General features: G+C 35.8%; 1 pseudogene; it reads left to right on the top strand.

Moving 5' to 3' along the window:
* LOC128070593 (craniofacial development protein 2-like) overlaps window positions 1-1,636 on the top strand; it is a 75,929-nt pseudogene extending 74,293 nt beyond the window's left edge.
* Window positions 1,637-15,443: the final 13,807 nt, after the last annotated feature.

Genomic DNA, 15,443 nt, shown 5'->3' with positions numbered 1-15,443 from the left:
CATGATATATCTCTTCATCTATTTGTGTCATCTTTGATTTCTTTCATCAGTGCTTTATAGTTTTCAGCATATAGTTCTTTTGTCTCTATGCAAATTTATTCCTACATATTTTATTATTTTTGTTGCAGTGGTGAATGGGATTGTTTCCTTATTTTTTCTTTCTGATTTTTCATTGTTAGTGTATAGGAATGCAAGGATTTCTGTGAATTAATTTTATATGTTGTGACATTACCGTATTCATTGATTAGCTGTCATAATTTTCTGGTGGCATTTTAGGGTTTTCTGTGAAGAGAATCATGTCATCTGCAAACAGTGAGAGTTTTACTTCTTTGTTTCCAACCTCAGTTCAATTCAGTCGCTCATTCGTGTTCGACTTTTTTTGACCCCATGAATCGCAGCAAGTCAGGCCTCCCTGTCCATCAACAACTCCCAGAGTTTACCCAAACTTATGTCCATTGAGTCGGTGATGCCATCCAGCCATCTCATCCTCTGCTGTCCCCTTCTCCTCCTGCCCCCAATCCCTCCCAGCATCAGGGTCTCATCCAATGAGTCAATTCTTCGCATGAGGTGGCCAAAATATTGGAGTTTCAGCTTTAGCATCAGTCCTTCCAATGAACACCCAGGATTGATCTCCTTCAGAATGGACTGGTTGAATCTCCATGCAATCCAAGGGACTCTCAAGAGTCTTTTCCAACACCACAATTCAATAGCATCGATTCTTTGGTGCTCAGATTTCTTCATAGTCCACTTTTCACAACCATACATGACCGCTGGAAAAACCATAGCCTTGACTAGACGTGTTGGCAAAGTAATGTCTCTGCTTTTGAATATGCTATCTAGGTTGGTCATAACTTTTCTCCCAAGGAGTAAGCGTCTTTTAATTTCATGGCTGAAATCACCATCTGCAGTGATTTTGGAGCCCCCCAAAATAAACTCTGATGCTGTTTGCACTGTTTCCCCATCTATTTCCCATGAAGTGATGGGGACCAGATGCCATGATCTTAATTTTATGAATGTTGAGTTTTAAGCCAACTTTTTCACTCTCTTTTTTCATTTTCATCAAGAGGCTTTTTAGTTCCTCTTCACTTTCTGCTGAAATGCAGTACTTGGATGCAATTTCAAAAATGATAGAATGATCTCTGTTCATTTCCAAGGCAAGCCATTCAATATCACGGCAATCCAAGCCTATGTCCCAACCAGTAATGCTGAAGAAGCTGAAGTTGAATGGTTCTATGAAGACCTCCAAGACCTTTTAGAACTAACACTCCAAAAAGATGTCCTTTTCATTATAGGGGACTGGAATGCAAAAGTAGGAAGTCAAGAAACACCTGCAGTAACAGGCAAATTTGACCTTGGAGTACAGAATGAAGCAAGGAAAATGCTGATAGAGTTTTGCCAAGAGAATGCACTGATCATAGCAAACACTCTCTTCCAACAACACAAGAGAAGAGTCTACACATGGACATCACCAGATGGTCAACACCAAAATCAGATTGATTATATTCTTTGCAGCCAAAGATGGAGAAGCTCTATACAGTCAGGAAAAACAAGACCAAGCGCTGACTGTGGCTCAGATCATGAACTTCTTATTGCTAAATTCAGACTTAAATTGAAGAAAGTAGGGAAAACCACTAGACCATTCATGTATGATCTAAATCAAATCGCTTATGATTATACAGTGGGAGTGAGAAATAGATTTAAGGTTCTAGATCTGATAGACAGAGTGTCTGATTAACTATGGATGAAGATTCATGACATTGTACAGGAAACAGAGATCAAAACCATCACCATGGAAAAAAATGCAAAAAAGCAAAATGGCTGTCTGGGGAGGCCTTACAAATAGCTGTGAAAAGAAGAGAAGTGAAAGGCAAAGGAGAAAAGGAAAGATATAAGCATCTGAATGCAGAGTTTCCAACCTAAACTCCTTTTATTTATTTTTCTATCTGATTGCTGTGGTTAGGATGTCACAAAAGTCAGGCAAGACCTAGTGACTTAACAACGACAATCTTAAATAGAGCTTTGTTGGGTAGATAATTCTTGATTGTAGGTTTTCCCCTTCCATCATATGAAATATATTGTTACACTTCCTGCTGTCCTGCAGTTTCTGCTAAAAAGTCAGAAGATAACCTCATAAGGATTCCCTTGTACATTATTTGTTGCTTTTCCCTTGTTGCTTTTAATATTTTCTCTTTGCCTTTAATTATCAGCTATTTGATTTATATGTGTCTCAGCATTTTCCCCCTTGGGTTCATTCTGCATGAGATGCTCTGCATTTCCTGGGCTTGAGCATTTCCTTTCTGTTGTTTGGGAAGCTTTTGTCTATAATATCTTCAATATCTTTCTTTTCTCCTCCTGGAGCCCCTATATTGCGAGTGTTAGTGTATTTAACGTTTTCCCAGAAGTCTCTGAGATTGTCATTTCTTTTCAGTTTTTGTTTGTTCTGTTTATGGCAGTGTTTTTCACACAACAACTTCCAGCTCACTTATTCATTATTCTGCCTCATTTATTCTGCTATTGATTCCTTCTAGCATATCTTTCATTTCAGTCATTGTATTGTTCATCTCTATCTGTTCTCTTAATCTTCTATTTCCTTGTTAAGTATTTCTTTTATTTTATCAATCTTTGCTTCCATCGTTTTGAGATTTTGAATCATCCTTAGTATCATTTTTCTGAATTCTTTTTTAGATGAGATTCTTTATCTCTTCTTCATTTACTTGTTCTTGAGAGTTTTTATCATATTCCTTCATTTGCAAATATTTTTTTGTTACCTCATTTTGTCTAATTTTCTGTGTTTGTGGTCTCCTTTCCACACGTTTCAGGATCATAGTTTCTCTTGCTTCTGGTGTCTGCCCCCTGGTGGGTTAGGTTGGTTCAGGGGCTTGTGCAGGCTTCCTGTTGGGAAAAACTGATGTCTGCCCTCTGGTGTGTAGAGCTGGGTCTTGTCCCTCTGATGGGCAGCACTGTGTCAAGTCATGTGTTTTGAGGTGGCTGTGAGCTCAGTTTGACTATAGGCAGCCTGTCTTCTGAAGAGGAGAGATGCATTTCTATGCTTTTGGTTATTTGACATAAGAATTTCGAGCACTGGAGCCTGCAGGTTTTTGTGTGGGGCCAAGTCTTGGTACATTGAGAAAACTAAGATCATGGCATCTAGTCCCATCACTTCATGGGAAATAGATGGAGAAACAGTGGAAACAGTGTCAGAGTTTATTTTAGGGGGCTCCAAAATCACTGCAAATGGTGATTGCAGCCATGAAATTAAAAGACGCTTGCTCCTTGGGAGAAAAGTTATGACCAAACTAGATAGCATATTGAAAAGCAGAGATATTACTTTGGCAACAAAGGTCCGTCTAGTCAAGGCTATGATTTTTCCAGCGGTCATGTATGGATGTGAGAGTTGGACTGTGAAGAAAGCTGAGCACCAAAGCATTGATGCTTTTGAACTGTGGTGCTGGAGAAGACTCTTGAGAGTCCCCTGGACTGCAAGGAGTTCCAACCAGTCCATCCTTAGAGAGATCAGTCCTGGGTGTTCATTGGAAGGACAGATGCTGAAGCTGAAACTCCAATACTTTGGCCACCTCGTATGAAGAGTTGACTCATTGGAAATGATTCTGATGCTGGGAGGGATTGGGGGCAGGTGGAGAAGGGGAAGACAGAGGATGAGAGGGCTGGATGGCATCAACGACTCGATGGACATGAGTTTGAGTGAACTCTGGGAGTTGTTGATAGACAGGGAGGCCTGGTGTGCTGTGATTCATGGGGTTGCAAAGAGTCGGACACGATTGAGTGACTGAACTGAACCGAAGTCTTGTTACAAAAATGTGGACCTCTGAGAAATTTCACTCAGATAATTATCCCCTGGGTTTTCCACCACCAATGTCCTTTTTCCCCAAAGTAAGCTATATTTAACCTTTGCTTCCACAGGCAATCCTTCCAGACTCCTTGATAAATGTAGTCCAGGTTTCTATGAAAGTGAAGTCACTCAGTCGTGTCCAACTCTTTGCGACACTGTGGACTGTAGCTCTCCAGGCTCCTCTGTCCATGGGATTCTCCAGGCAAGAATACTAGAGTGGGTTGCCATTTCCTTCTCTAGGGGATCTTCCTGACCCAGGGATCGAACCCAGGTCTCTTGCATTGCAGGCAGATGCTTTAACCTCTGAGCCCCCTATGGAGATACTTATTTGTGCTGCATCCCAGTGTACTTAAAACATTGTGTGTGCCCTTGAAGAGTGGATTTTCCATGTTCCTCAGCCATGTGGAGCTCCTGCATGCAAGCACCCCTTGCCTTCAAAGTTAAATGATGAGGTTGTTTTTTTTTTTCCTCCTGATGCCAAAACCTTTATCTTGAAGCGCTATTTTTATGTGGAAACATCCCTGTGTAGCCTGTAGGGGTTTAATATTTTTGACGAAAGGGCTGTTTTTTCTGCCACTTCTTTTTTTGTGTGTGAATAAAGACTGTTATCCTCTTAATAGGAGGTGTGACTGATATTTTGGTGACCAGAGCCTGCACTTGGTATTGAGCAGGTGCTCTGTGGTTGTCACTACCCTGTTAAAAGTGGAATCTGCTCTCTAATTGTTGATATGGAGATGCCCAACTGTTTTTGATCTGTGGCACTAGGTAGGTAGGACTGGAGCATTCCCACTGGGAGAGAAGCTAGAGTATCCTTTGTCTGGAGTTGTTTGCCTCTGAGGATGCTCTGTTCTGTCACCTTTCACCTGCTGTGTGAGCTCTCAGATTACATTGTTATTGGTACTGCCCTCAGCCCCACCTAAAACATGGGTATGCTGGCAGTTGCCCTGATATATATCACATGTTTTTTGTTGTTGCTGTTGTGTTTTGTTTTTGTTTTTTAACCAGGCCATCAGCATAGATCCATTGGAGTCAGGTCCCAGAATTGCAGTAACCATGGATCTAGACCCACTGTGGATGCTAGGGAGCAGCTCAAACTCTAGTGAGCTCAATTCCCATGGATATGTGTCCATAACATCTACAGCTACTAAAGCTAGTCCTGTCTTGGCTACAGGAGCACTTGTTGTCCATTCAAATGTTCTGTAGGCACTGAACTTACAAAGCCAGTCAGTGTGTCAATTTGCAGTTTACACATGCAGAGATGTCAGGTTTTCTTCCTTAGTTGCATAGCCTCTGGGGCTCAGTTGTGCTTTCAGCCCCACCTCTGTGTGTGGGTCACCCATCGAGTTCTGCTCCTGATTCTGCCACAGAGCACAAGAGTTCTGTCCAGCAAGGAAGAGGTGCAGAGCCAGCAGCCTCTGGGGTGGCAAGAGCCCTGGTGGGGACAGCTATCATGGGGAAGCTGATGAATGCACACACAGGAGACCCATCCCTTGCAGGGATGGGGTATGCAAGGGAGACAGTGGCCATGGAAGTGAGAAAGCTGGCCCTGGCGGAAGCTCTTCTTAGTACCCAGGGAAGCTGGGGTCAGCTCATGGGGACAGAGCCTGCAGTAGTGCCCCCACTCCTTGTCTGTCACTCAACAATGGATCTTCATTGTTACTGTAGTCTGAGTTTCCTCCACCAGCATTCCTCATTGGAGATTTCCCCACTCTCATCCCCTCAGGTTGTCTCATTGCAACCAACAGTAGTCTTCTCTCCATGTTTGCCCTCTAAATCCTACATTCCAGCACCCAATCCCCATTAGCACTGACAAATACATATTTCAGGCTAGGTCACACTGGTCTGTGGCATGGACCATCTGTGTATGTCTCACTCTGTCTTCTTGCTTACCACAGACCAGTTGCTGCAGTCTCCTCTGACAGTCCCCAAAGTTCCCCTTCTGTCCCATCTGGTCTCCCTACTGTTGAGGGAGTTTCTCTGCATGCAGAACCATTCCTCTCCTTCAGCCCTCTCTTTTCTTTCATCTTACTCTATTATTTGGGGATTGTTCTTGTCCTTTTAGGTATCCAAGTTCTTCTGCTAGTGCTCAGGTTGTTATCTGTGAGAATGGTTCTATTTGTAGATATATTCTTGATGAATTTGTAGGGACAGATGATCTCCACATGTTCTTACTCCTCCACTATCTTGACTTCTCTAAAATTGCAGTTTTTTTTTTTTTAATTTAAAATTTTCATTCTATTGTTATAGTCACATTATAAAAGATTACCTTTCCTCTAGTTTTTCACAGAAAACAGGAAATCAAAAGTGATACTTTAAAGGGAAATTAGATCAACATAATCAGTTTTTATTACAAAGCAGATCTTGTCAACATTTCTTCTATTAATAACAGAGTATCCTGGGGCCTATCCAACCCTACCTACAAGGGACAGGTTTTAAGTGACACTAAATTTGTTTCGTGATCCCATAAAACAGTCTTTGATTTACCTTGAGATCAAATTTATTTTCAGATTACCCATAAAGCGTAGCCTCACTAGAAATACTACAAGGGAAAAGTATTTTCATCTATATCACTATGGGTAAAATAATAACAAAAATTATATCAGAACAATTTCTAGACTACCTGTCTTGAATGTTCACAGTAAAGTGAAGTTTTATCAGGAGGCCATAGTCCTAATGTACCTTTCTTAATGATTGCTTGTATTGCTGTGGAAGGTCAATACTCTTTTCCACCCATTAACCAAACTATACTACATATTGTTAATCAAACATTGACTATGCATTACTGCCTTCAGGCCACACTCTTAGAATTCTTCCAGACTGTAAGCAGGACTCTTCTCTCATTCCCACACATTCAAGCAGATTTACCTATGCTTCAAGATTTATCTCCATTTTCCCCATCATGAAGCCTTCCTTAACCAAATGCATATATACTTGGAAGGATTACTTCTTATGAGTGTCTATATATTTATCATACTTATTTTATTTTTATTAAATATTTTATTTTGTCTTAAAAGCATGGTATTATTTCATTGGTATGTTTTATTCTTCCCTTACTACATAGTTATTTGAGCATAGGATCCTGTGTGTATCCTTCACAACACAGATTACTTCATACTGAGTTTTGTACAAATAGGTTTTTGATAAATAAGTTTGTTGAGTTGAGATTTAACAAAATATCTAGATGACATGGTTGCCTCCAACATTAAACTCAGGCTCCAAAACAGTCTAGACTTTGAAGATTTCTCTGTAGTTCATCAGTATTACAGGAACATGAAAGCAATATTATATTTTGGTTATCATCATCGAGGCATATTTATGTGGTAAATATGCTCTGTAGTTTAACCTTGACAACTTCTTTTTATCTCTATATCTCTACATCCAGAAAGCAAATATTTTCTTTTGTCAGTCTATTTGTCTGAGTAATGTTACTAGTAAACTATTAAATGACAAAGTGTTTTAACGTCAAATGAGTTGAGATTTGTATATTAAAATGAAAGGAACATCAAGCTTGGAATCATGAGGCATCAAAGATTCATTATATCAATAATTATCTCAATTCAATAAAATTTTTGAGCTGCAATTTTATTATATGTTAAAATAAATTCTATGAAGACTACTGAAATTGTGTCAATTCATTCATCAAATATTTACTGAGGGCTTGCTCTGTGTCAGACACTATTGTAGGAACAAGGGAAATGAACAATGAATACAAGAGAAAAAGCTTGATTTTCATAGATTTATATTATAATTGGGAAAAGATAATGAACTATCAAACAATAACCAATAAGATAAAAGGTAGCTTATTTTATAATAAATAATAAATTTATAATTATATTTCAGTCTATTTTCCTTATTAAATTTATTGTTACCTTATATATTATTGGTTATTGTTTGATAGCTTTATGATCGTTTTCCCAGTAGAATGCAGATCCATGAGAGCAATGTTTTTTATTAGAAAGTGACCAGGGGTAAACACTAATTGAGACTGAGTACCGAGATAAGTCCTAATTAATGGTGCATTTAAACTGAGACCTGACTGAAAAGAAGAGCAAGTATTGTGAATAAGTGATTGCAGAATATTTCATATAGAAGTAAAAATGTGCAAAGAATATTAGGTGAGAATAAGTTTGATATGCTATTAGTAAAAATGTATGGTCATTTTGGACAGAACAGAGTTATGAAGACAGTGGCAGAAAATGAGGAAAGAAAGATAAGCCTAGTCCAGATTACTTAAGGCCATATATGCCAAAGTAATTGGTTTAAATTTTATTCTAGATATCATAGGGAGCCAACAGATGATGTTAAGCTGAGGAGTAATGAAATCTTATTTATATTTTTAAAATATTACACTGATTGTGGGAAATGAGTTGTCAGTAACTGGCAGCAGATTGTTCTATGCAGATGCTAACTATCTATTAGTCATTCACTTTTCACTCCCCAAACATAGAAATGTTCAATACAATTTTCAATTTTATCAAAAAAGTTAAGACATAGATGAGCTCAAAAGTAAAGAAATGCTCAAATATCAGAACATAAATGTGAATGTCAAAACCAGGAGGGCTGAATACATAATACCAGTTGATGTTTTAATAATCAAGCAAGATAAAGTCTAGGATTTTCAAGTGCCCTTGGATTTGTATAAAAAAACTGGAATCATTTGTATAAAGGCTGAAACACTGAAGGACTGCTAACTTCATGAAAAACAGACGAGAAAATCCCATCCTCACATGTGAGGGAATTAGGCAGTCATCATATGGTCACTATTATGAAAGGAAAAAAAAAAAAAGGTTTCTATATAAAATCAAAGCTACCAAACTGTGCCATGATTGGGTATAGGATTCACATTTAAATTACCTTTATGATTTTAGAAATGAAGGCATGAAACTAGTATGAAAACTGACCTAAAACCAGTGAAACCGCTGGGACAATGGCAGGAGCAAACATAGCAGTGTTCTGTTGGGACTCTTAAAAAATCCAGGGCTTTCTGACATGCATAACAAAAAAGTAAGCACAAATAACAGGAGCTTATATTTTTAAATTAAGCATGACTCTTCAGGAGAAAAATAAAGGGACCAAAATAAATAAAATCATAATGAAAAGGAAGCTACAAACAACACAACAGAAACACAAAGGATCATAAGAAATTACTAAGAAAAAGTATATAACAATTAAATTGACAACCTAAAAAAAATGCATAAATATCTAAAAATGTCTAATTTCCCAAGATTGGATTTTAAAAATAAACATAAAAATGAACACAGTGATTACCCATAATGAAATTGAGTCAGTAATAAAAAGAAATTCCCAACATACAAAATTTCAATATCAAATGGCTTCACAACTGAATTCTACCAAGCATTTTGAAAAGAATTAACACCTACGTACCTCAGATTATTCCAAAAAAAACTGCAAAGGAAGGACTGCTTACAAAGTTGTTCTAAAAAACAAAGTCTATAAAAAAGAAAATAACAGATTAATACCATTGATGAGTATAAATGCAAAATCTTCAACAAAATATTAGCAAAATTAAATCAACAATATATGAGAATCACACAATATGATCAACCAAGATTTATCCAAAATATTGCAAGTATGGTTCAATATCCACAAATCAGTCAATATGATACACCACATTAACAAATGGAAAATAAAAAACACACAATCATCTCAACAGATGCACAAAAAGTTTCTAACCAAATTCAACATTCATTTATGATAAAAAGAACTCAACAAAATGTGTATAAATGGGACATAACACAATAAGGCCTCATATAGCAAACCTATAAGCAGCATCATACTTAGTGTGAAAAGCTGGAAGCACTTTTTTAACATTAGAATAAAAAAGGGTGGCCACTCTCACCACTTTTATTCAACATAGTCTTGGAAGTCCTAGCCACAGCAATCAGACAAGAAAAAAAAAAAAAAAGGAAGAAAGAAAAGAAAGAATTCCAAATTGGAAAAGATGAATTAAAACTGTGACTGTTTGCAGATGGCATGATAATACATATAGAAAATTCTAAAGAATTCACTAAAAATATATCAAACTGATAAATAAATTTAGTAAACATGCAGAATGTATAAAATTATTAATAATATACAGAAGTTTACTGCATCTCTATACACAAATTACAAACTATCAGAAAGAAAAATTTTGAGAACAATCCCACTCACAATTGCATGAAAATGAATAAAATACCTGGGAATAAATCTAACCAAAGATGTGAAAAACCTATACTTGGACAATCATAAGTTGTTAATGAAATAAATTAGAAATGAAACAGGCAAATGGAAAGATATACTGTGCTTATGAATTAGAAGTATCAATACTGTCAAAATGATCATACCACACAAAGCAATCTACATATTCAATGCAATCTGTATCCAAATAACAATGGCATTTTCACAGAACTATAACAAATGATTCTACGATTTGTATAGGAATAAAACCTGCAAATACTCAAAACAATCATAACAGAGGAAAAAAAGCTGAAGGTATTGCATTTCCTGGTTTCAAACTATGTTACAAAGATATATTAATAGTAACCCAAACAGTATTGTAATGGCACAAAAAAGACAAATATTATCAATAGAACAGAATGGAGCACTCAGAAATGAGCTGACACTTAAGTGGTCAAATAATCTTTGACAAAAGAAGCAAGCATATACAATGGGGAAAAGATACACTCCTCAACAAATTATGTTGGGAAAACTGGTCAATTACATGCAAAATGACTAAATTGGACTACTTTCTCATACCATTTGCAAAACATAAGCACAAGGCCTGAAGGTGTAAAACTTTTAGAAGAAAATGTAGCACACTTTTAATATTGGTCTTAGCATATTTTTGGGGGGTATATCTCCTCAGGAAAGAGAAAAAAAAAAAGCAAAAATAAGAAGACTACTTCAAACTCAAAAGTTTTTGCATGGCAAAGGAAACTATCATTAACACAAAAAGGCAGTCTATTAGATGCAATAAGGTATTTGAAAATGATATCTCTGATAAGAGGTTAATATCCAAAATATACAAAGAACACCGTTCAACATTAGGAAAACAAACAACCCTATTCAAAATGAGCAAAGAACCTGAATAGACACTTTTTCAAGGAATACATACAGATGGCCAACAGACAAATAAAAAGATGCTCAACATCACTCATTATCAGGAAAATGCAAATTAAAACCACCATGAGATATCACTTCATACCTGTCATAATGCCTGATATCAAAAACACAGCAATAAATGTTGGTGAACTTTTGTGCACTGTTATTTGGTGTAGTTGCTCTGGAAACCACTGTAGTTTCCTCAAAAAAATTAAAAAATAGAGTTAACATAGAACTTAAAAATTCCACTTCTAAGTTTTTATCAGACAAAAACAAAAACACCACTTCAAAAAGAAAAACACCACTTCAAAAATATATATACAGCATTCTTCAAAATATGCAAGATATGAAGCAACCTAAGTGTCCTCATTAGAGAAGGTACACACACACACACACACACACACACACATATAAGGGCACACACATATATAATATATATATATGAATATATATATTATATATATAAATTACACACACAATGGAATCTTACTCAGCTATAAAAAAGAATGAAATTTTACCACTTGTTGGAATATGGATGGACCTAATAGCTGTTATGCCAAGTATAATAAGTTGGACAGAGGAAGAAAAAGAGTATGATTTCACTTATATGTGAAATCTGATAAATGAAACAAACATAGCAAAACAGAGACAGAGTCATAGATACAGAGAATAAAAAAGTTCTTCTAAGAAGGAGGTGAGTGAGGGGTTGAGTGAAATAAATGGATGAGGTTAAGGGAGATAAAGTTCAAGAAACAGAATAAATGAGTCACAGGGATGAAATGTACATTGTGGGGAATATATTCAATAATAAAATAATATATTTGAATACTGATGAAGGAGGTCAATAGGTACAAATTTTCAGGTATAAGCTAAATACTAGAGATGTAATATAAAACATAATTAGTATAATTAACACGTTATATATATATGTGTATATGCATATATATATATATACATATGTTAAGATAAATTCTAAAAATTATTAAAACAAGGAAAAAATTGTTTTTTCTTTTATTTTGTACCTCTATAAGATGATGGAAGTTCACTAAATATATTGTGGTAATAATTTCATGATTGTTGTTGTTGTTCAGTCATTCAGTCGTGTCCAACTCTTTGCAACCCTATGGACTGCAGCACTACAGGCTTCCCTGTACTTCACCAACACCTGGAGCTTGCTCAAACTCATGTCCATTGAGTCGGTGATGCCATCCAACCATCTCATCCTCTGTCGTCCCCTTCTGCTGCTTTCAAACTTTCTCAGCATCAGAGTGTTTTCTAGAGAATCAGCTCTTCCCATTAGGTGGCCAAAGTATTGGAGCTTCAGCTTCAGCATCAGTACTCTCAATGAATATTCAGGATTTATTTCCTTTAGAATTGACTGATTTGATCCCCTTTTGTCTAAGGGACTCTTAGGAGTCTTCTCCAACACCACAGTTCAAAAGTATCAATTCTTTGGTGCTCAGCCTTCTTTATGGTCCAACTCTCACATACGTACATGACTACTGGAAAAAGCATAGCGTTGACTAGATGGATCTTTGTTGGCAAAATAATCTCTGTGCTTTTCAATACACTATCTATATTTATCATACCTTTTCTTTCAAGGAGCAAGTGTCTTTCAATTTCATGGCTGCAGTTGCCATCTGCAGTTATTTTGGAGCTCAAGAAAATAAAGTCTGTCATTGTTTCCATTGTTTCACCATCTATTTTCCATGAAATGTTAGGACTGGCTGCCATGATCTTAGTTTTTTTAATGTTGAGTTTTAAGCCAGCCTTTTCACTCTCTTCTTTCAATTTCATAAAGAGGCTCTTTAGTTCCTCTTCGTTTTCTGCCATAAGGGTGGTGTCATCTGCATATCTGAAGTTATTCATATTTCTTTCTGTAATCTTGATTCCAGCTTGTGCTTCATCCATTCTGACATTTCTCATGATGTACTCTGCATATAAGTTAAATAAGCAGAGTGATAATATATAGCTTTGACACACTCTTTTCCCAACTTTGAACAAGTCCATCGTTCCATGTCTGGTCTTAACTGTTGCTTCTTGACCTGTATACATGTTTCTCAGAAGGCAGGTAAGGTGGTCTGGTATCCCCATCTCTTTAAGAATGTTCCACAGTTTGTTATGATCCACACAGTCAAAGACTTTAGCATAGTCAGTGAAGCAGAAATAGAAGTTTCTCTGGAATTTTCTTGCTTTTTCTATGTCAAAGGATGGTGGCAATTTGATGGTTGGTTTCTCTGCCTTTTTGATGTCTAGCTTGAACATCTGGAAGTTCTCGGTTCATGTACTGTTGAAGATTAACTTGAAGAATTTTGAGCATTACTTTGCTAGCATGTGAGATGAGTGCAATTGTGCAGTAGTTTGAACATTCATTGGCATTGCCTTTCTTTGTGATTGAAAATAAAACTGACCTTTTCAGTCCTGCAGCCACTGCTGAGCTTTTCAATTTTGCTGGCATATTGAATGCAGCACCTTAACAGCATCATCTTTTAGGATTTGAAATATCTCTGCTGGAATTCCATCATCTCTACTAGCTTTGTTCATAGTGATGCTTCCTAAGGCACACTTGACTTTGGACTCCAGGATGTCTGGCTCTAGGTGAGTGATCACTCCATTGTGGTTATCTGCATTGTTAAGATCTCTTTCACATAGTTCTTCTGTGTACATCATTTCATGATGTATGAAGTCAAATCACTGTACACCTTAAACTTGTACAGTGCTGTGTGTCAATTCCATTTCAGAAAAATTGGAATTAAAACATAAAATAAATCTTCATTTATAAACTATCCATGAGATTACATACATACACATGTACACAGAAAAAATAAGGACAATAATTTGAAAGAATAGAATATTCTAAGAGGGATTCTGAAGTAAGTATAGTTAAAATTATAATGGAATTCAAGAGGAAATGTAAGCCAACATGGAAAATGATAATACTATGCAAAATGCATATTTGTAAAAGAAAAAAAATTAAAATCTAATAATGACAGACAGCAAAATTCTGTAAAGCAATTATCCTTCAATAAAAAGATAAATTTAAAAATATTAAATTCAATAAATGTAAGTAGAAGTTTGATATAGTCAGAAAGAAAATTAGTAATTTGAAAGGCAGGAAAATATGTGAAATTACAGAGTGGAACCCAAAAAGTAAAAAGTGGAAAACAGGAAAGAGTTTGAGAACTGGAAAATACAATAAGCAAGTCAAATATCCATGTAGACTGAATGTGCCTCATCAAAAATTAATATATAGAAGCCCTAACTTCCATTGTGATGGCATTTGGAGGTAGGGCCTTTGGGAAGTAATTAGATTTAGATTAGATCATTGGGTTTAAATTAAGACCCTCATAAAAGGATCAGTGCCCTTAGAATATGAGGAAGAAATATTTCTCTCTCTGTCCCTTCCTCCCTCCATCCCTCCCCATGTGTATATACTGAGAAATGCCATGTGCACACACAGTAAAAAGATAATCATCTTCAAGGTATGAAAAGGGCTCTCACTGAAACTTGACTATGCTGCCATCCTGATCAGGAGTTTTAGCCTCAAGAAATGTTAGAAAAAGACTGTCTATTGTTTAAGTGACACAATCTATGCTGCAGCCCAAGCAGACTGATAGTATATCTAAAAGAAACTTAGAGAGAACAGACACAATCAGAGAAAGAAGATTTTTTAAAACTAAAGAAATACCAGTGTTCTCAAATTGAATAAAGGTACTGATTACTGACTATAATAAATATAAATAAATATTAAACTAGACATATTGTGGTATACCCAATATAGAACAACAATAACTAAGAAAATATTGAGAGCTTTTGAGAAATAGTTTATCTAAAAATAACAATTAGACTTAGAGTAAATTATTAACATTAATTTATTCCAGCAGACAATATAATAATATTGTCAAAGCCTTAAAGGAAAACAATTACCATCTTAGAATTATGTACCAGCCAGTTTATCATTCAAGAGTAATAGTTAAATAACTAGAATTTCAGGCAGAAAAAGTTTACAGAGTTTAACATTTACTGACCTTTCCTGAAAGAGATATTGAAGGCTATACTTCATTAAGAAAGACATTGAAATTCAAAAGAGGAAGTGGAAACAAGATCAGTAAGGAACAAACAAACTAGAAATACACGGGTAAATCTAAATAATAATGAACATTTCACAAAACCAAAATTATCATAATAACTATGGGAGATCATAGAGTGGAATTGAAACACTAGAAATGTAAAATAAAATTGAAGATGGAAGGGTGAAAAAATAGTGTCAAATTTTTAAAAGACCTTTCAGCCTTTTTTCAGGATAATATTATAGATATTAATTGATTTGTAAAAGTTTAATCACTTGAAAGATTCAAGTTTAATATATAACTTTCAAACCAGCAGAGGATAAAAAGAATGTAATAAAGAAAATGATGAATCCAATGGAAGACAGGAAAGGATAAAAAAACAAACAAATAAAGAGAAAATAGAGTGAGATGGCAGAAATAAG

This window comes from Budorcas taxicolor, chromosome X (genome assembly GCF_023091745.1).
Source record: "Budorcas taxicolor isolate Tak-1 chromosome X, Takin1.1, whole genome shotgun sequence".
Classification (NCBI taxonomy): domain Eukaryota; kingdom Metazoa; phylum Chordata; class Mammalia; order Artiodactyla; family Bovidae; genus Budorcas; species Budorcas taxicolor.
The sequence above is the reverse complement of the archived record's forward strand: the minus strand, read 5'-3'. Positions and strand labels throughout refer to the sequence as shown.